Source organism: Terrapene carolina, unplaced genomic scaffold (genome assembly GCF_002925995.2).
Source record: "Terrapene carolina triunguis isolate 2854851 unplaced genomic scaffold, T_m_triunguis-2.0 Scaffold95, whole genome shotgun sequence".
In the NCBI taxonomy this organism is placed as follows: domain Eukaryota; kingdom Metazoa; phylum Chordata; order Testudines; family Emydidae; genus Terrapene; species Terrapene triunguis.
The window spans coordinates 27,456,886-27,471,442 of record NW_020664446.1 but is presented as its reverse complement, the minus strand read 5'-3'; the positions used below and the strand labels follow the sequence as shown (position 1 = coordinate 27,471,442).

The 14,557-nt window shown below is 41.2% G+C and overlaps 1 protein-coding gene across 1 annotated transcript in view; it reads right to left on the bottom strand.

Moving 5' to 3' along the window:
- Window positions 1–2,406: 2,406 nt before the first annotated feature.
- Window positions 2,407–14,557, bottom strand: part of PWWP2B (PWWP domain containing 2B) — a 41,301-nt gene continuing 29,150 nt past the window's right edge. The window contains exon 4 of the mRNA XM_024215603.1: window positions 2,407–2,744. The gene's annotated coding sequence lies outside the window, so the exon portion shown is untranslated. The remainder of the gene's footprint in view (window positions 2,745–14,557) is intronic.

Sequence of the window (14,557 nt, the reverse complement as noted above, 5' to 3'; positions counted from 1 at the left end):
CAGACAGCAAGAATTACTCACCTATTCTTGGCATCACTCATAGCAAGTGAGTGCTCCCTTTACATTTCCAGAAAGGCAGGTAGAAACAGCCCTTAACATACTATTACAGACTGGAAAAGACATTTCATTTGAACATGTTTTTATGAACTGACAAGTTATTTTAAAACTTCCCTATAGTTAACTGCTGGAATGCTACAGCCCAAAAGCTTTATGCCACATTCTGACTGGTGTGCAATAGGAACTGTGTGAGCAGACAGTAGACGACCACTACACAAAGCACACAGCCAGCCTTAAATGCAGCACTAGAAAACACTGAAAAACTCCATGCACACAAGCCCGTGAAGAAGAAAAGGGGTAAGGAGAGGAGAAGAGGGTTTAACCTAGAAGCCAAGCAGCCTACCTCATCTCCCAAGATGGGGACATTAAATAAACAGATAAGCACAACTGCTTTGACATGCGGTTATACAATGTGCAGAAACACTTTCCTTTCTTCAAACGCAGCTATCCTCTTGCAGCATTTTGGCGTAGCCAGAATTGGACCTTGCAAGAGTCTCCGTTCAGTGTTGCAACTTAGTTTGCATATTAAGATTCTATGGCTCATGGTCACAACAGTTTGTTGGGGAAGATTTCTTTGGAATATTAAGTATTTTATAATCTCAGCAAAAAATACACAAAGTGTCTCTGCTCAAAAATTAAAAATCTAAGGTAAGAGGAAGCAGCTTTGATCTCTCACCCATACCCCACCCTCTTTGCTAATAGGCGATTCTAGCTTTGTAAAAGCCAATCCCATAAATTTGCACCTAATGTAGTTATCTGTGGATGAAACAAGTACTAGAATTCCAAACCAAATGGAGGTTGGGACACATTGAGAGAGTAATCTAAAATAGTTTGAAAAAGATCTGCACGTAGCTATTTACCCATTAAAACATCTCTATTTAAAGCAATGCTAGTTTAAAGTTATTCTTTACTACACTTTTTATCATTAAGAATTTGTTAATGGGAAGTGTTTGAGTCTATAAATGACTAACTGATTTCAGTTTGGAAAAAACTGACTCTTGGCATCATATTTAAGTCTAGCTGAAGTTTTTTAAAACAATTAAAAAAAACCCAAACACTTTCCTTAAAAATAAATAAATAAATAAATAAATAAACCTGCCACTCTCTTACAAAACAGTATTTGGTTAAGGGAAACAGTTAAATTAGAAACTGACCACACTAGTACAAATGACTAGTTCACTTTCATTGTCTGAATAAGTGAAATTCAGAGTAACAGCATACACAAAAGTAAAACTAACTTTACATTTCCAGACGTGTGTGTCTACCTCACTATATCTATGGTGCTCATAATGTTTATGTACAATGGATTTCTTTTTGAAAAGGTTTTAAAATTTAGCCCCTTTAATACTGGCCATTGGAAACATCACATTGTTAAAGAATCAATGGGGGCCAAGAAAAAACATGAGCTTTTATTTGTCTCTTTCCACTAATATTTCTGGGTTAGCAAACTTAACTGTATTTTTTTATTTTTGGTAAGGGGACATGTATTAAGGTTTTAGGAAAAAAACAAAATAGCATATGTTGTAATGACACTTCACTTAGTTTCATTCTAGTACATACAAGCCACATTAACTGTATTAGGCAATTTTGAACTCTCCTCCCCATTACTAAAATGAGTATCACAGATATATGTTACTAGATACTGGAGCTATCGGGGGTTTTTTAAGTTACATAAAAGGAAGATCAGATCCAAGCTATTTTTAAAGTGATACTGAAAATCTCCCAAACTTCACTGTAATTCAGTTTGTTTTTAAATTGGCTTTCATTCTTTAATGTTTTAAACATTTCAAAAAGAGCTTTAGTAACTATCTGCAATGTTAAGTGTGGAAAAATCCTTTCCGTATCAATCAGCATGTATTCTCAATGGGCCACAAGCTACACTGGTTGAATAGAAAAGTCTGAATGCAAGATTAAGTTCATTAATGAACTGCAATAGGTTAATATCCACCTCAGTGCATTTAAGATGAATGCATCTAGGATGTACAGAATATAGGTAGAGATGACTGAAAGAAGCACAGATTAATTTGGAATACCTCACAATCTGAATTACTAGTTGATTGCTTGTTTATGTGCTTGAAATCATAGTGTTCTTAATTATCTCAGCCCTGCAGTAAACATCTTTGAAAAGCTTTAAAGTGTGCACAATAATGGCCACATAATTGTGTTGCACATTTTCCAAGTTTTAATTGACACAAAAGTGAGTCCACTGTACTTAAGACACTACACTGATTTCATTCTATTGCATGTCCTGCTCCAATTACATTTCTTAGAATACAGTATATAGTAAAAGTTTTGTAGCTTTAAAATTAACAAGTGTGTGAAATCTGTAAGTAAAATAAGCAGCAGCAATAATTTTTGGGATTTTATCAAGAGTAGCTAGTTTTAAGTAATAAATACATTCCAAGTTGTGGTATTCACTATTCTCCTAGTTCACTGCTTTACTTGTCAATTCCCTTGTTTTCGGTTAGATATCCTTAAGACTTTCCTGTCAGCCTCGCACCAGAAGAGTCTCCTAACTCCAGTCCAGGTGCCCGTCACCCTTCACAGATAAGCAGTGCAATCTGACAAGGAAACTCATCCTGCTGTCATCTGCATGGCAACCTCAAGATTCTCCTGGGGAGCATGTCAGGATGTTTACAGACTTCATGAAACTCTAGGAGAACAGCTGTGCTCTTATCTTCTGTTACCTTGAAGAAAGTGAAAGAGGGAGAGAGGTTATTGCAAGTGGCACAGAACTGACCAATATTAGCTGTGAGAGGCTCATTCTCCTTTACTTCATCCAAATATAACCTGCAACTCTTGCGGTCTAAATTTGCATGGCAAACTGAAGACATAGCAGCTACAGTTTAATAAGAGCCTCATTGAATTAACAGATCTAAATCAAAGTTGGAAGTAAGCAACAATACCACTGAAATATTTTTTGAAGAATGGAGTTGTCATTTTAATGATGAAGAATAGAATGTGATAGCTGGCTAGCTTAGTATTTAAATCTTAAACAATTCACTTTTTGGTGTAGGGATATTTTAAGTTAACCAGAGTCCAGTATAGGAAAAGACCCATCAGGAATTTTTAAGATTCTTATAGTCCATTTTTTCCCCCTTGTGACCTGTACTTCTCCAAAAAAAAAAAAAAAAAAATTAATTATAAAATAGGAAAAAAGGTTCTTCATGGAATCCAACCCCTTTAACTCTTTTTAAGCTTGGAGTAAGGAATTGCAGCTGTTTAAATTAGCTGATGCACGTTTAACATCTGAGTTTTCAGGTAGAAATGTACATTTCTGATTTAAAAAAAAAAAAAAAAAAAGCAAAAGCAAAAGAAATGTTTCCTTCCAGCCAACCATACACTGCTCAGAATAGAAATAATCAGAAATGAGTACATTTCATTTCAACTTAAGGGTTGAAACAGGGAGAGACCTGAGATGATTGTGAGATACTGCTGTCAGACCAGATTGGCACAGAGTATTCCTCCCACACCATTCTTGCAGGATACCAACGAGAGTCATTAACACGCCCGATAGTCCAATCCATACCTCTAAGCAGAGGAAGTTATTCATACCCAACTATAGTAATCTAATAGTTGTGATATGTACCTATTTTATTCGCCTTTTAAAGTTAGACTAAGAGCCCCAGAAGCTCTTATTAACTGGTTACCTCAAAGACTATACTGGAACACTTGATTTGCATTTAAAGAGAAACCGTCAATATAATAAGATTCCAGGACTATTTCTGTGTTTCGCTCTGAAGCCTAGAACGTCTGTGGAATCAGTGTGAAGTGATCAAACAGCTATGAACATGGCTGAGAATTCTTTTTGTTCAGAGTATCACCAGGTTCAATCATCACTGGGATTCAGAGTCTGTTACCAACCCATTTTTAAATTCTTAGCCATTTCTACTTTACAAATTACACATGTGACAGCAAGGCATGTATTTATGTCATGCCAAGAATCCTAGATCACCACATTAGAGGTAACAACCAATCACCACCCTTACTCAGATAATTTGCACGTAGCAGTTTCATTGGCTGTATGAGGAAGACTGAACAGATGGATTATTTGGCCCAAGTACCACACTTATGCAACAGCATGGGCTTTCCGCTACTAATATGGAATGAAGTCACAACATTCAAAATGCTGCATTCCTCCCACTCTGACATGAACATGTGCTAAGATTATAAGGCAGAAAGTAAGATTGTGGACCCTGTCATCTGGCCTGCAGTAGTCTTGGGCAGAAGGCTGTATCACTGGGAGGGTTTGTTTGTTTAAAGGAAGAGGCAACATTTAACAAGGTTAAGATTTTACCTAGAAGTCCTTGCAACTTATGCCTGCCATTCTGTTAATTAAATCTGCTGTGAAAAATGTACTGAAATTGTGCTGCAGTACCTTGGCGTGATCAATGGCCTTAAACATTTGCATATCTATTTAACACACACCCTTCCGTTTATCTTGAAGACTGACTGGAGTAAAACTGGTTAAGAATAGTGACTGAGCAGTGCAAGTCAGGACATTCTGTTGACAGAAGAGTGGCTGAAAACATTGAGGTCATCCACAAGTTTTTAACATTTTCCTCTAAGAGAAAACAGGTCACTACAAATGGACTTCAGAAGCAATTCAATCAGGGCCTAGCACTAAAATCCATGATCAGTCCTAACTCACAAACTAATACTGTCAGCATATTGAGTCAGGATCTAGGATTTTAGGGCCTCACATTTACCTTTCTGATGAATAATAGAAAGAGATGTAATACTATGGTTAAGGGTAAAAGACCTTTTTTACAAAACCCTCAGAGTTTAAGTCTAAAAATTGAATTATGAGGAGAAAAATCCACTATAATGATTTAAATAAGTAAATTCCAACATTATCACATTTCCCTGCACTGCTAAAAATGCACCAAAGCCTCCTTCCTGTCAGCATGAGAAACTAAAAGTGAAACTGACCTGCCTGTCCTTGTCCAAGGTGACTGAAAAGCAAAAACACAAAAAACCCCACAGCCCTTAAACATGATAAAAAGCTAGAAATTCAGTATTTTAATAATTTACAATCTTATTAGTGACAGGAAATTTGTTTTTAAGTCACTTCCTTTGACATTCCTCTGAAACTCTTATGCTAAAGCACCTTTATATTGCAGCAAAGTCTGTATTCAGAAATTTCTTGTACACTTTCAAAACTCAGCTACTTCAAAGAAGAGCCTCAAAAAAACCCAAACTCAAACTGATTGAAAACAATTATTTTATCAAGCACATTGGGGCCTGGAAGTTATCTGCAATGTGTGATTTGCGCCTTTGAAACATAAAATAAACAATAGGTGGAATTTTGAAAAATACCTACATCATTTCAGCATTTACTGTTTGCCTCAAAGAAATAATTCTGCAAGCCTGTTCAGATTGTACATTCCCAAACTATGCTCATAAAGAAACTTAGTTATTTTGTGGTATGGGAAGAAATATTAAGTACATAGCAACTGACAATTGCTGGTTTGAATTTTTGAAGCATTACTAACAAAACCCACAAAAACCTAGATAGTTTTGTTAGAAGATTTAATCTTATGACAACAACCGTTTCCCCTCATCCCACCTTTTCTTTTCACTGAATGTGTACATAACTCAGCCTGCCCTATATGTTCTTTAATGAAATTGCTTCAAGACCAAGATCAAAGACGATTTTCTCACAACAGGAATTTGATAGGACTGGCACAACTGCAAGTTGGCTTTTACAACAGCTTTGATAAAAACACGGTGTCCCTAAAGGTGAATGCTTATAACTTCTCTTTACATTAACCTACAGTTCCGGTGCCACTACAAACCAGCATCTAATAACCTTGAATATAGGAGCTCATGGCTCAAATGGAAAGATGAAGCTTCTTAAAATGGCTATTTTAAATAGACTACCAGATAGATTCAGCAGTTTTCAAGTGCAGTTCATTTGACTAGTGAAGGAATATTTATCAGATGAATGAAGAGAGGCTTACCTGGTTACTCTCAAGCTTCAGATGGCTAGTACCATACAATACGTCAAAATAAAACTGAAATTTAAAGAGAAATTTGAGATTCTGGAAATTGCTAAGTCCTGATGATTTATTGATTCAGGCCAACAGCATGAGAGGCAGCATGGTCAGTGGCTAGGGCTACAGCTAGAGATGTTTGGAACAATCCAGGTGGCAGAGGAAGAGGAGGGTGAAAAATAGCCCTACTTACAGGGATGCTGGAACAATTTGTACAGTGGGGGTGCTGAGAGCCATTGAACCAAACTGTAAATGTAAACCCTGTATATGATGGGAACCACTTCAAGCCAGGAGTGTTGTAGCACCCCAGGTTCCAGCCCCTTTGCCCACTTAATGCAGCTGGTGAATCCTGTTGCAGGCTTGTTGTATATGACTAGCCATTTTGTATCTGCTGCAACTATATAAGTCCCCTTGATAAAAGTAAAACACACACCCATGATTTAAATGTGCCACTCTGTCTTCTGCTTAGTCTGGTCCTGCCTTGCGTCTGGGTGGTGGATGTTATACCACTGTGTTATTAAACCTGCTTAAGACATTTCTTCCCAGGGAAAAAGTCAAACACAGTAGTTGGGTCAGCATTATGTTCTCAGAAGTCATTTGGCATTTTAATATACTATATACTTTGATGCCTTAAGAAAAGACACCATTCCCCACACTAATTCTATTTCACAAAGAAATATCAGATACCACATAGCTGGATGGAATCCAAAAGTTAAAACTAGCACTAATATTTAAAGGCCAAGATTTTTATTTTATTTTATTTATTTATTTTTGAAGCAACAAGTTGGGCACTCAGAATCACTAAAGACAATTTCAGATTATCTGATTTGCAGGAAGACAGATTTTTCAGAAAGTGATGAACTATCAGGCCCCTTTGATAAAGCAGGGAAACCTTTAAAAAAAAAAATCACTAGTGTGGGTCACAAATACTAGCTGTAAGGTTGTGGGTCACTCTTTTCCTCTTTTGATTCATCAGGTGTGCATTGGAAAATATCAATAGCCTATAAAGCAGGATAATAAAATGAACCAAGTAAAAGAGGAAAGATTTTTCAGACTTCAACCAAACACAAAGTAGCAATAAATTTACGTTTCATGCCAATTTAGACATCATGGGTCATTATCTGAGAAAAGTTCAGTGTTGCCAACCTCAAGCACTGAAAAACTCCTTCAATCCTCAAAATAAAATAAATTAGATTTGCTTAAAAATAGTGATTTAAAAAAAAAAAAAGCTCATTGGATTCTTTATGTTCACTGGATTTTTAGCCTTTAGGGTACACACTGTTCACATTTTCAAGATTTTCTCCACAATCACGAGGGCTAATTTTTTTTATTTTTTTAAATAAATTGAAGCAGAGATCCTCCCCTAGTCACTTGATTTTAGGAGCCGGAGCTTTGAGACGGACAACAAATATCACGAGAGTTGGAAACACTGAGTTACACTTTATGTAAAGGCTGTTCAATTTACACCTAAAATTTGTACTTCTCACAAGTCAATCGCTGCAGAGACAAACTTCAATCTGATAATCAGACCTGCATGGGCATGTCTCTGTAGGCATGAGCAGAGGGGCTGCTTGCATGGATCCAATCACAGGATCTGATCCCAAGATAACAAGAGGTTCATGTGACTGTTCTTGAGGCATCCAGGACTGGAAATCATTGTGTTAGCCCCCTGCCACTCATGATAGGTAGTCTTGCTCACAATGCTGGGTGTAAACTCCCTAATGCCACCAGCCTGTTACCTCAAGCACTCTCCTCTGGGCTATGCCAGCCTTGTCTTTGTCTTACAGGTTAACAATAGGTCCCTGAGCCCCTTTGAATCATTCCCCTGTGATGTCCAGGCTGTCATTGGTTACTCTCACTAATCCCAGCTCCTCTGTCCTTAAAAATAAAAAAGCAGTGTTCCCCAGTTTACTAATGTTATCTTAAATCACTGCTCCAGTAAAAATCACAGCACTCGTGAGCATATCTAATTTTTTTTTAATGTGTTTATGTCAGAAACAATGGAGAATTAACTAGAAACAAATGGTTACAATCCAAAACAAAATCATAACACACAAACCTGGGTCTACACTTAATAGTTACCTCTATCTAATAAAGTAGGTCTCCCCCCCAGTTCAGTCTGTTGAGGAGCTGGCTGGCTTCACAGGAACAAGGATCCAATTTTTCATAAATCCCCACTCCCCAAGATGTCTCCTCAGTGAAAGGATGCAGAGGATCTTTCTTCCCCCTCTCATATACTGAACTGGACTTTTGTCTTTATTAACAGGCAGGGCAAACATAGGTTATTGTGTTCCTTTTTTTTTTAAGCTCCAAGTAGTTTCCACTGTTGCAGTTATCGGTGATGATTTTCAATTGGTAGTCTTGGAGCAAGGGTAGACATGATCTTTGCAGAGGACAACTCCCTCTGCCTGAATGGGCCATCACCAAGACATTTTACAGTAGAACCTCAGTTACAAACCCCTCAGGAATGGAGGTTGTTCGTAACTCTGAACAGTGACTTAATACTGCTTTGAAACTTTACTATGCAGAAGGACAATGCGGCTTTCCCTTCATTTTTTTAGTAGTTTACATTTAACACAGTAATGTACTGTATTCGCTTTTTTGGGGGGGGGGGGGGGGGGGGAGGGTCTCTGCTGCTGCCTGATTTGTACTTCCAGTTCCAAATGAGCTGTGGGGTTAACTGGTCAGTTCATAAGTCCATCAAGCATATTTTCAATACAAATACAGTAGAACCTCAGGAGTTAGGGACACCTCAGGAAAGGAGGTTGTCCATACCTTTGAAATGTTCTGTAACTCTGAAGAAGAGATTACAGACTTCAGACACATTGGGTGGGAAGAGGCTGCAGCTGCCAGGTGTGTGTGTGTGGGGGGGGGGGGGGGGGGCTCTGTGGCTTCAGACCCTCAGGGCACCAGGCAGGGGGCTCAGGACTTCAGACCCACGGGACCACCAAAGCTCAGTGCTTTAGACCTCGGGGGAGCGATGGGGCTTGGGGCTCCCCACAGCTCTGCTCCCAGCTTCAGCGGGGGCAGGCATGCCAGGGCTTGGGGCTTTAGCTACAGGGGAAGCACTGGGGCTGAAACTAGCACTTCCCTCAAAGCTAAGGTTCCCCCCCCTCCCCACCACACACACAGGGCTGAAGCTGGGAGCGAAGCCACAGAACTGAAGCCCTGAGCCCCAGTGTCCCTTGTGAGGCTGAAACTGAGAGAAGAGCCGCCGGGCTGAAGCCCCAGGTCTAAAGTCCTGAGCCCCCCCACTACCCTGCAGCTGCAACCCCAACCCCCCATGGCTGAAGACCTGAGCCCCGAGGTACTACTGTATATATTTATTTTAGTCTGCGCTGCTGCCTGATTGACGATTTCCAGTTCCATAGGGTGTCCGCAATTCTGGTGTTCCTATCTTTGAGGTCCTTCTGTACATTATTTCTTAATTATTACCTGTATGTGCATCTCACATTGATTATGAATCTTGACAAGTTGAGAGCTTTCTGTAGCTACCTTACAGGTTACCCTTTATGGATAAATATTGTGTAAGATATGTATTTAGTGTAGTGAGTTTGTCAGGTCTGAAGTAAGAGCTGTTTAAAAAGAACAGGGGATGCTTTGCTAAGAAACCTCTGTATCACATACATTTCACTCAAGGTATATCTGGGAAGTCATCCCCTTAGAGATCTGACAAAAAGTAAACAAACTGTAAATATCACCTGTGAGCTAGGAATATACATTCTATGTGGGTAAGTCAGCTCTCTCTCCTTTTTTGCAGGGGAAGGCGGAGAGGGAGAAGGAGGATGGGTGGAGTATGGTTTTAAGGTGAGAGATTACATATGGAGATACATGGTGAAGTACTGTAATTGAATCTTAATGCTTCATTACTAGCCCTGATGGTTTGCCAGGTACCCTAACCCTAAGCCACTACTGAGAGCAGTGGCAGAAATATTGCTATCTGAGGCCTTGGCTACACTGCTGCTGTACAGCGCTGCAACTTGCTGCGCTCAGGGGTGTGAAAACACCCCGCCCCCCCCCGAGTGCAGCAAGTGCAGCGCTGTAAAGCGCCAGTGTGATCAGAGCCTGCAGTGCTGCACGCTCACTCGCAGCGCTGCAAGCTACTCCCCTCGGAGAGGTGGAGTACATACAGCGCTGGCGGCACGACTACACTCGCGCTTCACAGCGCTGCCCTTGTGAATTCCCAAGTGTAGCCAAGGCCTCTGATATATTAATGAGCAGACTGTAGGTGAGGCAGACAAATGGGAGCCCCAAGTGCTAGATTCTTCATTCAGGCAGGTTGGCATGAGGGAGAGAAACCACCACTTCCCTTCCCAAATCCACCACTGGTCTTGGCCACACTGATATATGGAAGGCTCAAACACAGTGCCCCAGAGGGGTAGTGATCAGGGCCAGTGGAGAAAGCAGAGGGAGCAGTTAGGAGTTGTTGAGGTGATCACAAGACCAGTTGCATAAATGTGATGGGAAGGAAGAAGAGGGTTCTGGGAACCGGGCATTTTCATAGGCCCCCTTGATTTATTCCCCCTCTGACCCTCTTTTTAAGGGGCTTTTCTCTTCACGCTGAGCCACCATCTGGCAACATTGCTTTGTCTACACCAGGGGGTCGGCAACCTTTCAGAAGCAGTGTGAGGTTCAGAGGTTTCGCATGCCAGTAATACATTTTAATGTTTTTAGAAGGTCTCTTTCTATAAGTCTATAATATATAACTAAACTATTGTTGTATGTCAAGTAAATAAGATTTTTAAAATGTTTAAGAAGCTTCATTTAAAATTAAATTAAAATGCAGAGCCCCCCGTACAAGTGGCCAGAACCCAGGCAGTAAGTGCCCTGCTGAAAATCAGCTCGTGTGCCGCCTTCGGCATGCGTGCCATAGGTTGCCTACCCCTGGTCTAAACTATAGGAAACTGTGTAAAATTTCCCACTTCTGCCCACACTGGTTTAACTCCAATGGCTTTAGAAACACTGGAAGCCCCCAATATAGGCAGCCTGTTGCCAGCATTTCAAATGCCAATAAGGCCCATTTCAAGCATGACTGGAAGGCATGGTGCTTGGGGAGGAGCGACAGCACCCAGGCCAGTCTACACTAGAGCTTCCACTATGGCCAACAATGCGGGAGCATTAATTTTCACTCATGTTGATAGGACTTGTGCCTGTGGAGGCCCAGTCTCAACATTTCTCCTGAGAAAAAGTTCTCTCTGCCCATAATGGAGCAGTTATGTGGCTAGAAGTGGGGGAGTAGTCCTTTTAGAGGGACTTACTGAGGTCTATAATTAGCACAGTTACTGCTGAATCTGCTTTTAGTCCTTTATCTAGATCATGGGGTATTTCCCCTCCCACTGAAACCTACAGAATTTCATATACCCGCTATTTAACCTCCACTTTGTTGTTAGGGAAGGCAATTGTTACAGCACATCATTTAGAGCACAGATCAAAAGGATTAATCCCTCTGGCCCAGAAGGAAGATATTTTCTAGAGATATTCTTGATTTATTCCTAGCCTGGCTGGAGCCGGAGAGGCTTAATTGTTTTAAAATCAGCGCAAAATGGTCAAATGAGAATACTGTATCCCTAAGATTCATTCTGAAACCTCAGAACTGAAATTTTAGGATTCTCCCTTTCCTGGAAAAGGGCAAGCTGAAGATGCTTCCTGGATTATTAGCATTAAAGGGGTGCTGAAGTGCATACTCATCACTGGGACCAGATAGAAAAGTTACTGAGTGGTTTCTTCTCTCTCTTGTGCTTGCTCCCAATATCTTCCTAATTGAAAACAGAATACCAAAGGGATCACCTGTTCTGTTGGAAGTTAAAGGAAGTTTTAAAAATTAAAGGCAATGTTAATATTGCCTGCTCCTTTCCCCCAGTAGTTTACTTCAGAGGGATATTTTCCATCCATCATCCAGTTGATGAACAACTACTGGGTAAACTCTCACTTAGCCTTGCCAAATCCATTTACTCCAGATCTCCATCCTCCTTGTCAGGGAGGGGAAGGAGGCCCCAGCAGAAAGCTCAGAGACTTATTCAATTCTTGCTTCTTCCTACAACTCTGACTGGGGTGAAGTAAAATCACCCAACCATTTCCTGCAAGTTCCAGCTGAAGTCAAAGAAAGAGTATCCTGCTCACCTAGAGACCAGAAGAGAGTGAGAAGTTTTCCCTCCAGGCAGAGCTCAGCTGTGGAGTTTCTCTCTCTCCCTCTCAGCAACAAGATTCCCTAGACTCAGCTTCTCAAACAAATAAAAAGGGTGGGGGAGGGAAAAATCCTTGTCAAAGGAAAACTTCGGGGGGGGGGGAGGGGGAGGAAGAGAGAGAAACAGGTGTGTAGAAAGAGCAAATAATTCAAGAGTCATTGTTAGAAGTGGCCAGAGGAAGATCTAAACAAACAGAGGATGGAAGCATCATGAATTTATTGCATTGCCCCAGCAGCCTTACCAGCCATGAACACCCGGTTTTTGGAACAGTCTCCGAATCCCAGTGCAGCAATATGCAGCCTGCTTGGAAGGGCTGGTAGACATGCTTTCATAAGCATTAACTCATCATCTTGACTAGGTAATTATGAAATAAAATAGTTTCACAGGTATTTTTATTCTTTGAAAAAGGTTCACTTTACAATAAAAAGCAAACAGGAATTGAGGCTTCTCAGACCCTCATGCTTGCACCCCAGCACATCATGTGGTTTTGGGCCTAGATGAAGGCACACTTCCCAGTAAATTGGCCAGGTATGTAGATGTAACAGGTTATCTTACTCACGAGTCAAACAACACATCACTACACTTCATTCCCCTCAACTAGATAGTTTACATAGGAAACAGACTTAGGCCTGGTCTACACTTACCCCCCAATTCGAACAAAGGTACGCAACTTCAGCTACGTGAATAACGTAGCTGAAGTCGAAGTACCTTAGTTCGAACTTACCTCGGTCCACACACGGCAGGCAGGCTCCCCCGTCGACACCGCAGTACTCCTCTCGTATAGCTGGAGTACCGCAGTCGACGGCGATCACTTCCTGGTTCGACTTATCGCGTCCAGACAAGACGCGATAAGTCGAACCCAGAACTTCGATTCCCAGCCGCCGAACTAGTGGCTGGGTGTAGACATACCCTTAGTATTTAGCACAATCCAACATGCACTAAGGAAACTGTTAAACCACTTGAAAGTGTCCATTCCTTCAGGATATTAATGAACTTCTTGAAAAGTTCAGTAAAAAGATACTGATCCCCCATTCTGGAAAAATACATGAGTGACTAGCGACCAGACAATTACTAGACTAATTCAAGGCAGCTGACAGCATCTGTGCCGGAAAGGCTCAGGGCTAAGCTGCCAGATAATTTATTACCCTTTTGCCCTAGTGACGATGACCCATTATGTTCACTTACATAGGCCACATATCATACCAGACGAAGAAACTGCATGGGGGACTTCAGTATCTTCCCATGTTTGTCATCGAATTCAGAACTTGAAGTTTTTCCTTACACAAGCCTACTTGTCACAGGGTAGCACTGGCCCTTTAAACATGGAAGAAGCCAGTGCACCTGTGACTGCCAGCTGAGCTCCAGCTGGGGTGTATGGCAGTACCTGGGCCCTGTGGGCAGGGGCTGGGCAAGTTAGGCCTGAGAATCAGTTAGGAGAGGGGGAAAGAACACAGACAGGAGGCTCTCACTGCCAGTTCCCTGGGAACAGGGAGACTGGCAGAAGTCAGGAGGCCTAGATAGTGGAGAAAGACTCCAGAGCAAGAGGAAGGCCCACGGAGGACCCCTATGGCCTGCACAAAGGGCAGGGTGCCAGGAGGAATGCAAGACCTTTATAAAGTGGATTTTGTTTACGTTCTTGCTTCGTTTGAGCTTTTGAACTCTGATAGGAGACTCCAGGAGGAAGCCGGAGAGCCCCCCCGTCTGAAAGGAACAACTGAGGGTGATGAATAGCCTAGAGTCATAGAAGATGGCAGAGCCAGAACCTTTAGCGTTATGGTATTGAACTTTATTGTGTTATTTGAGAGGGTCCACCTTAATAACTTAACCCACTGCATATCCCACTCTGTGTTGGAAACGTATTCTTGAGAAATCCTGAGAAGGGTGGGGTGTCTGCAGGGTCCCAAGATGGGACACGCTAAGATGCCAACCTACGACACTACTATTCAGAACAGTTTAATGGCCTGACAAGCGCATCACAGAAGAGTCCAGCAGCAGCGTGAGAGTGATAGGATTCTTTGACGTTTCACTGCTGCCAGAGCAGAATTCCATACTACTGCTGGCTAAGCCCTCTGCAGACGTGGAAAGACAATTTCCATTGGTTAAAGGGCTAGTTATTTGTGTTTTGTTTTATTTTGTGAAAGCATATATTCTCCAAAAATTGATAGCTGAAGCTCCACTCTGACTCACTCGGGAAAGAGTCTTACAACCTGATTGTGGGAATAATTTTTCAATCACCAAGAATGGGAATAAACAATAGAGATCTACGTAACAAGTTAATGCAACAATAGATTCAGTATGTTTTCTTAGGAAAAGCTCATA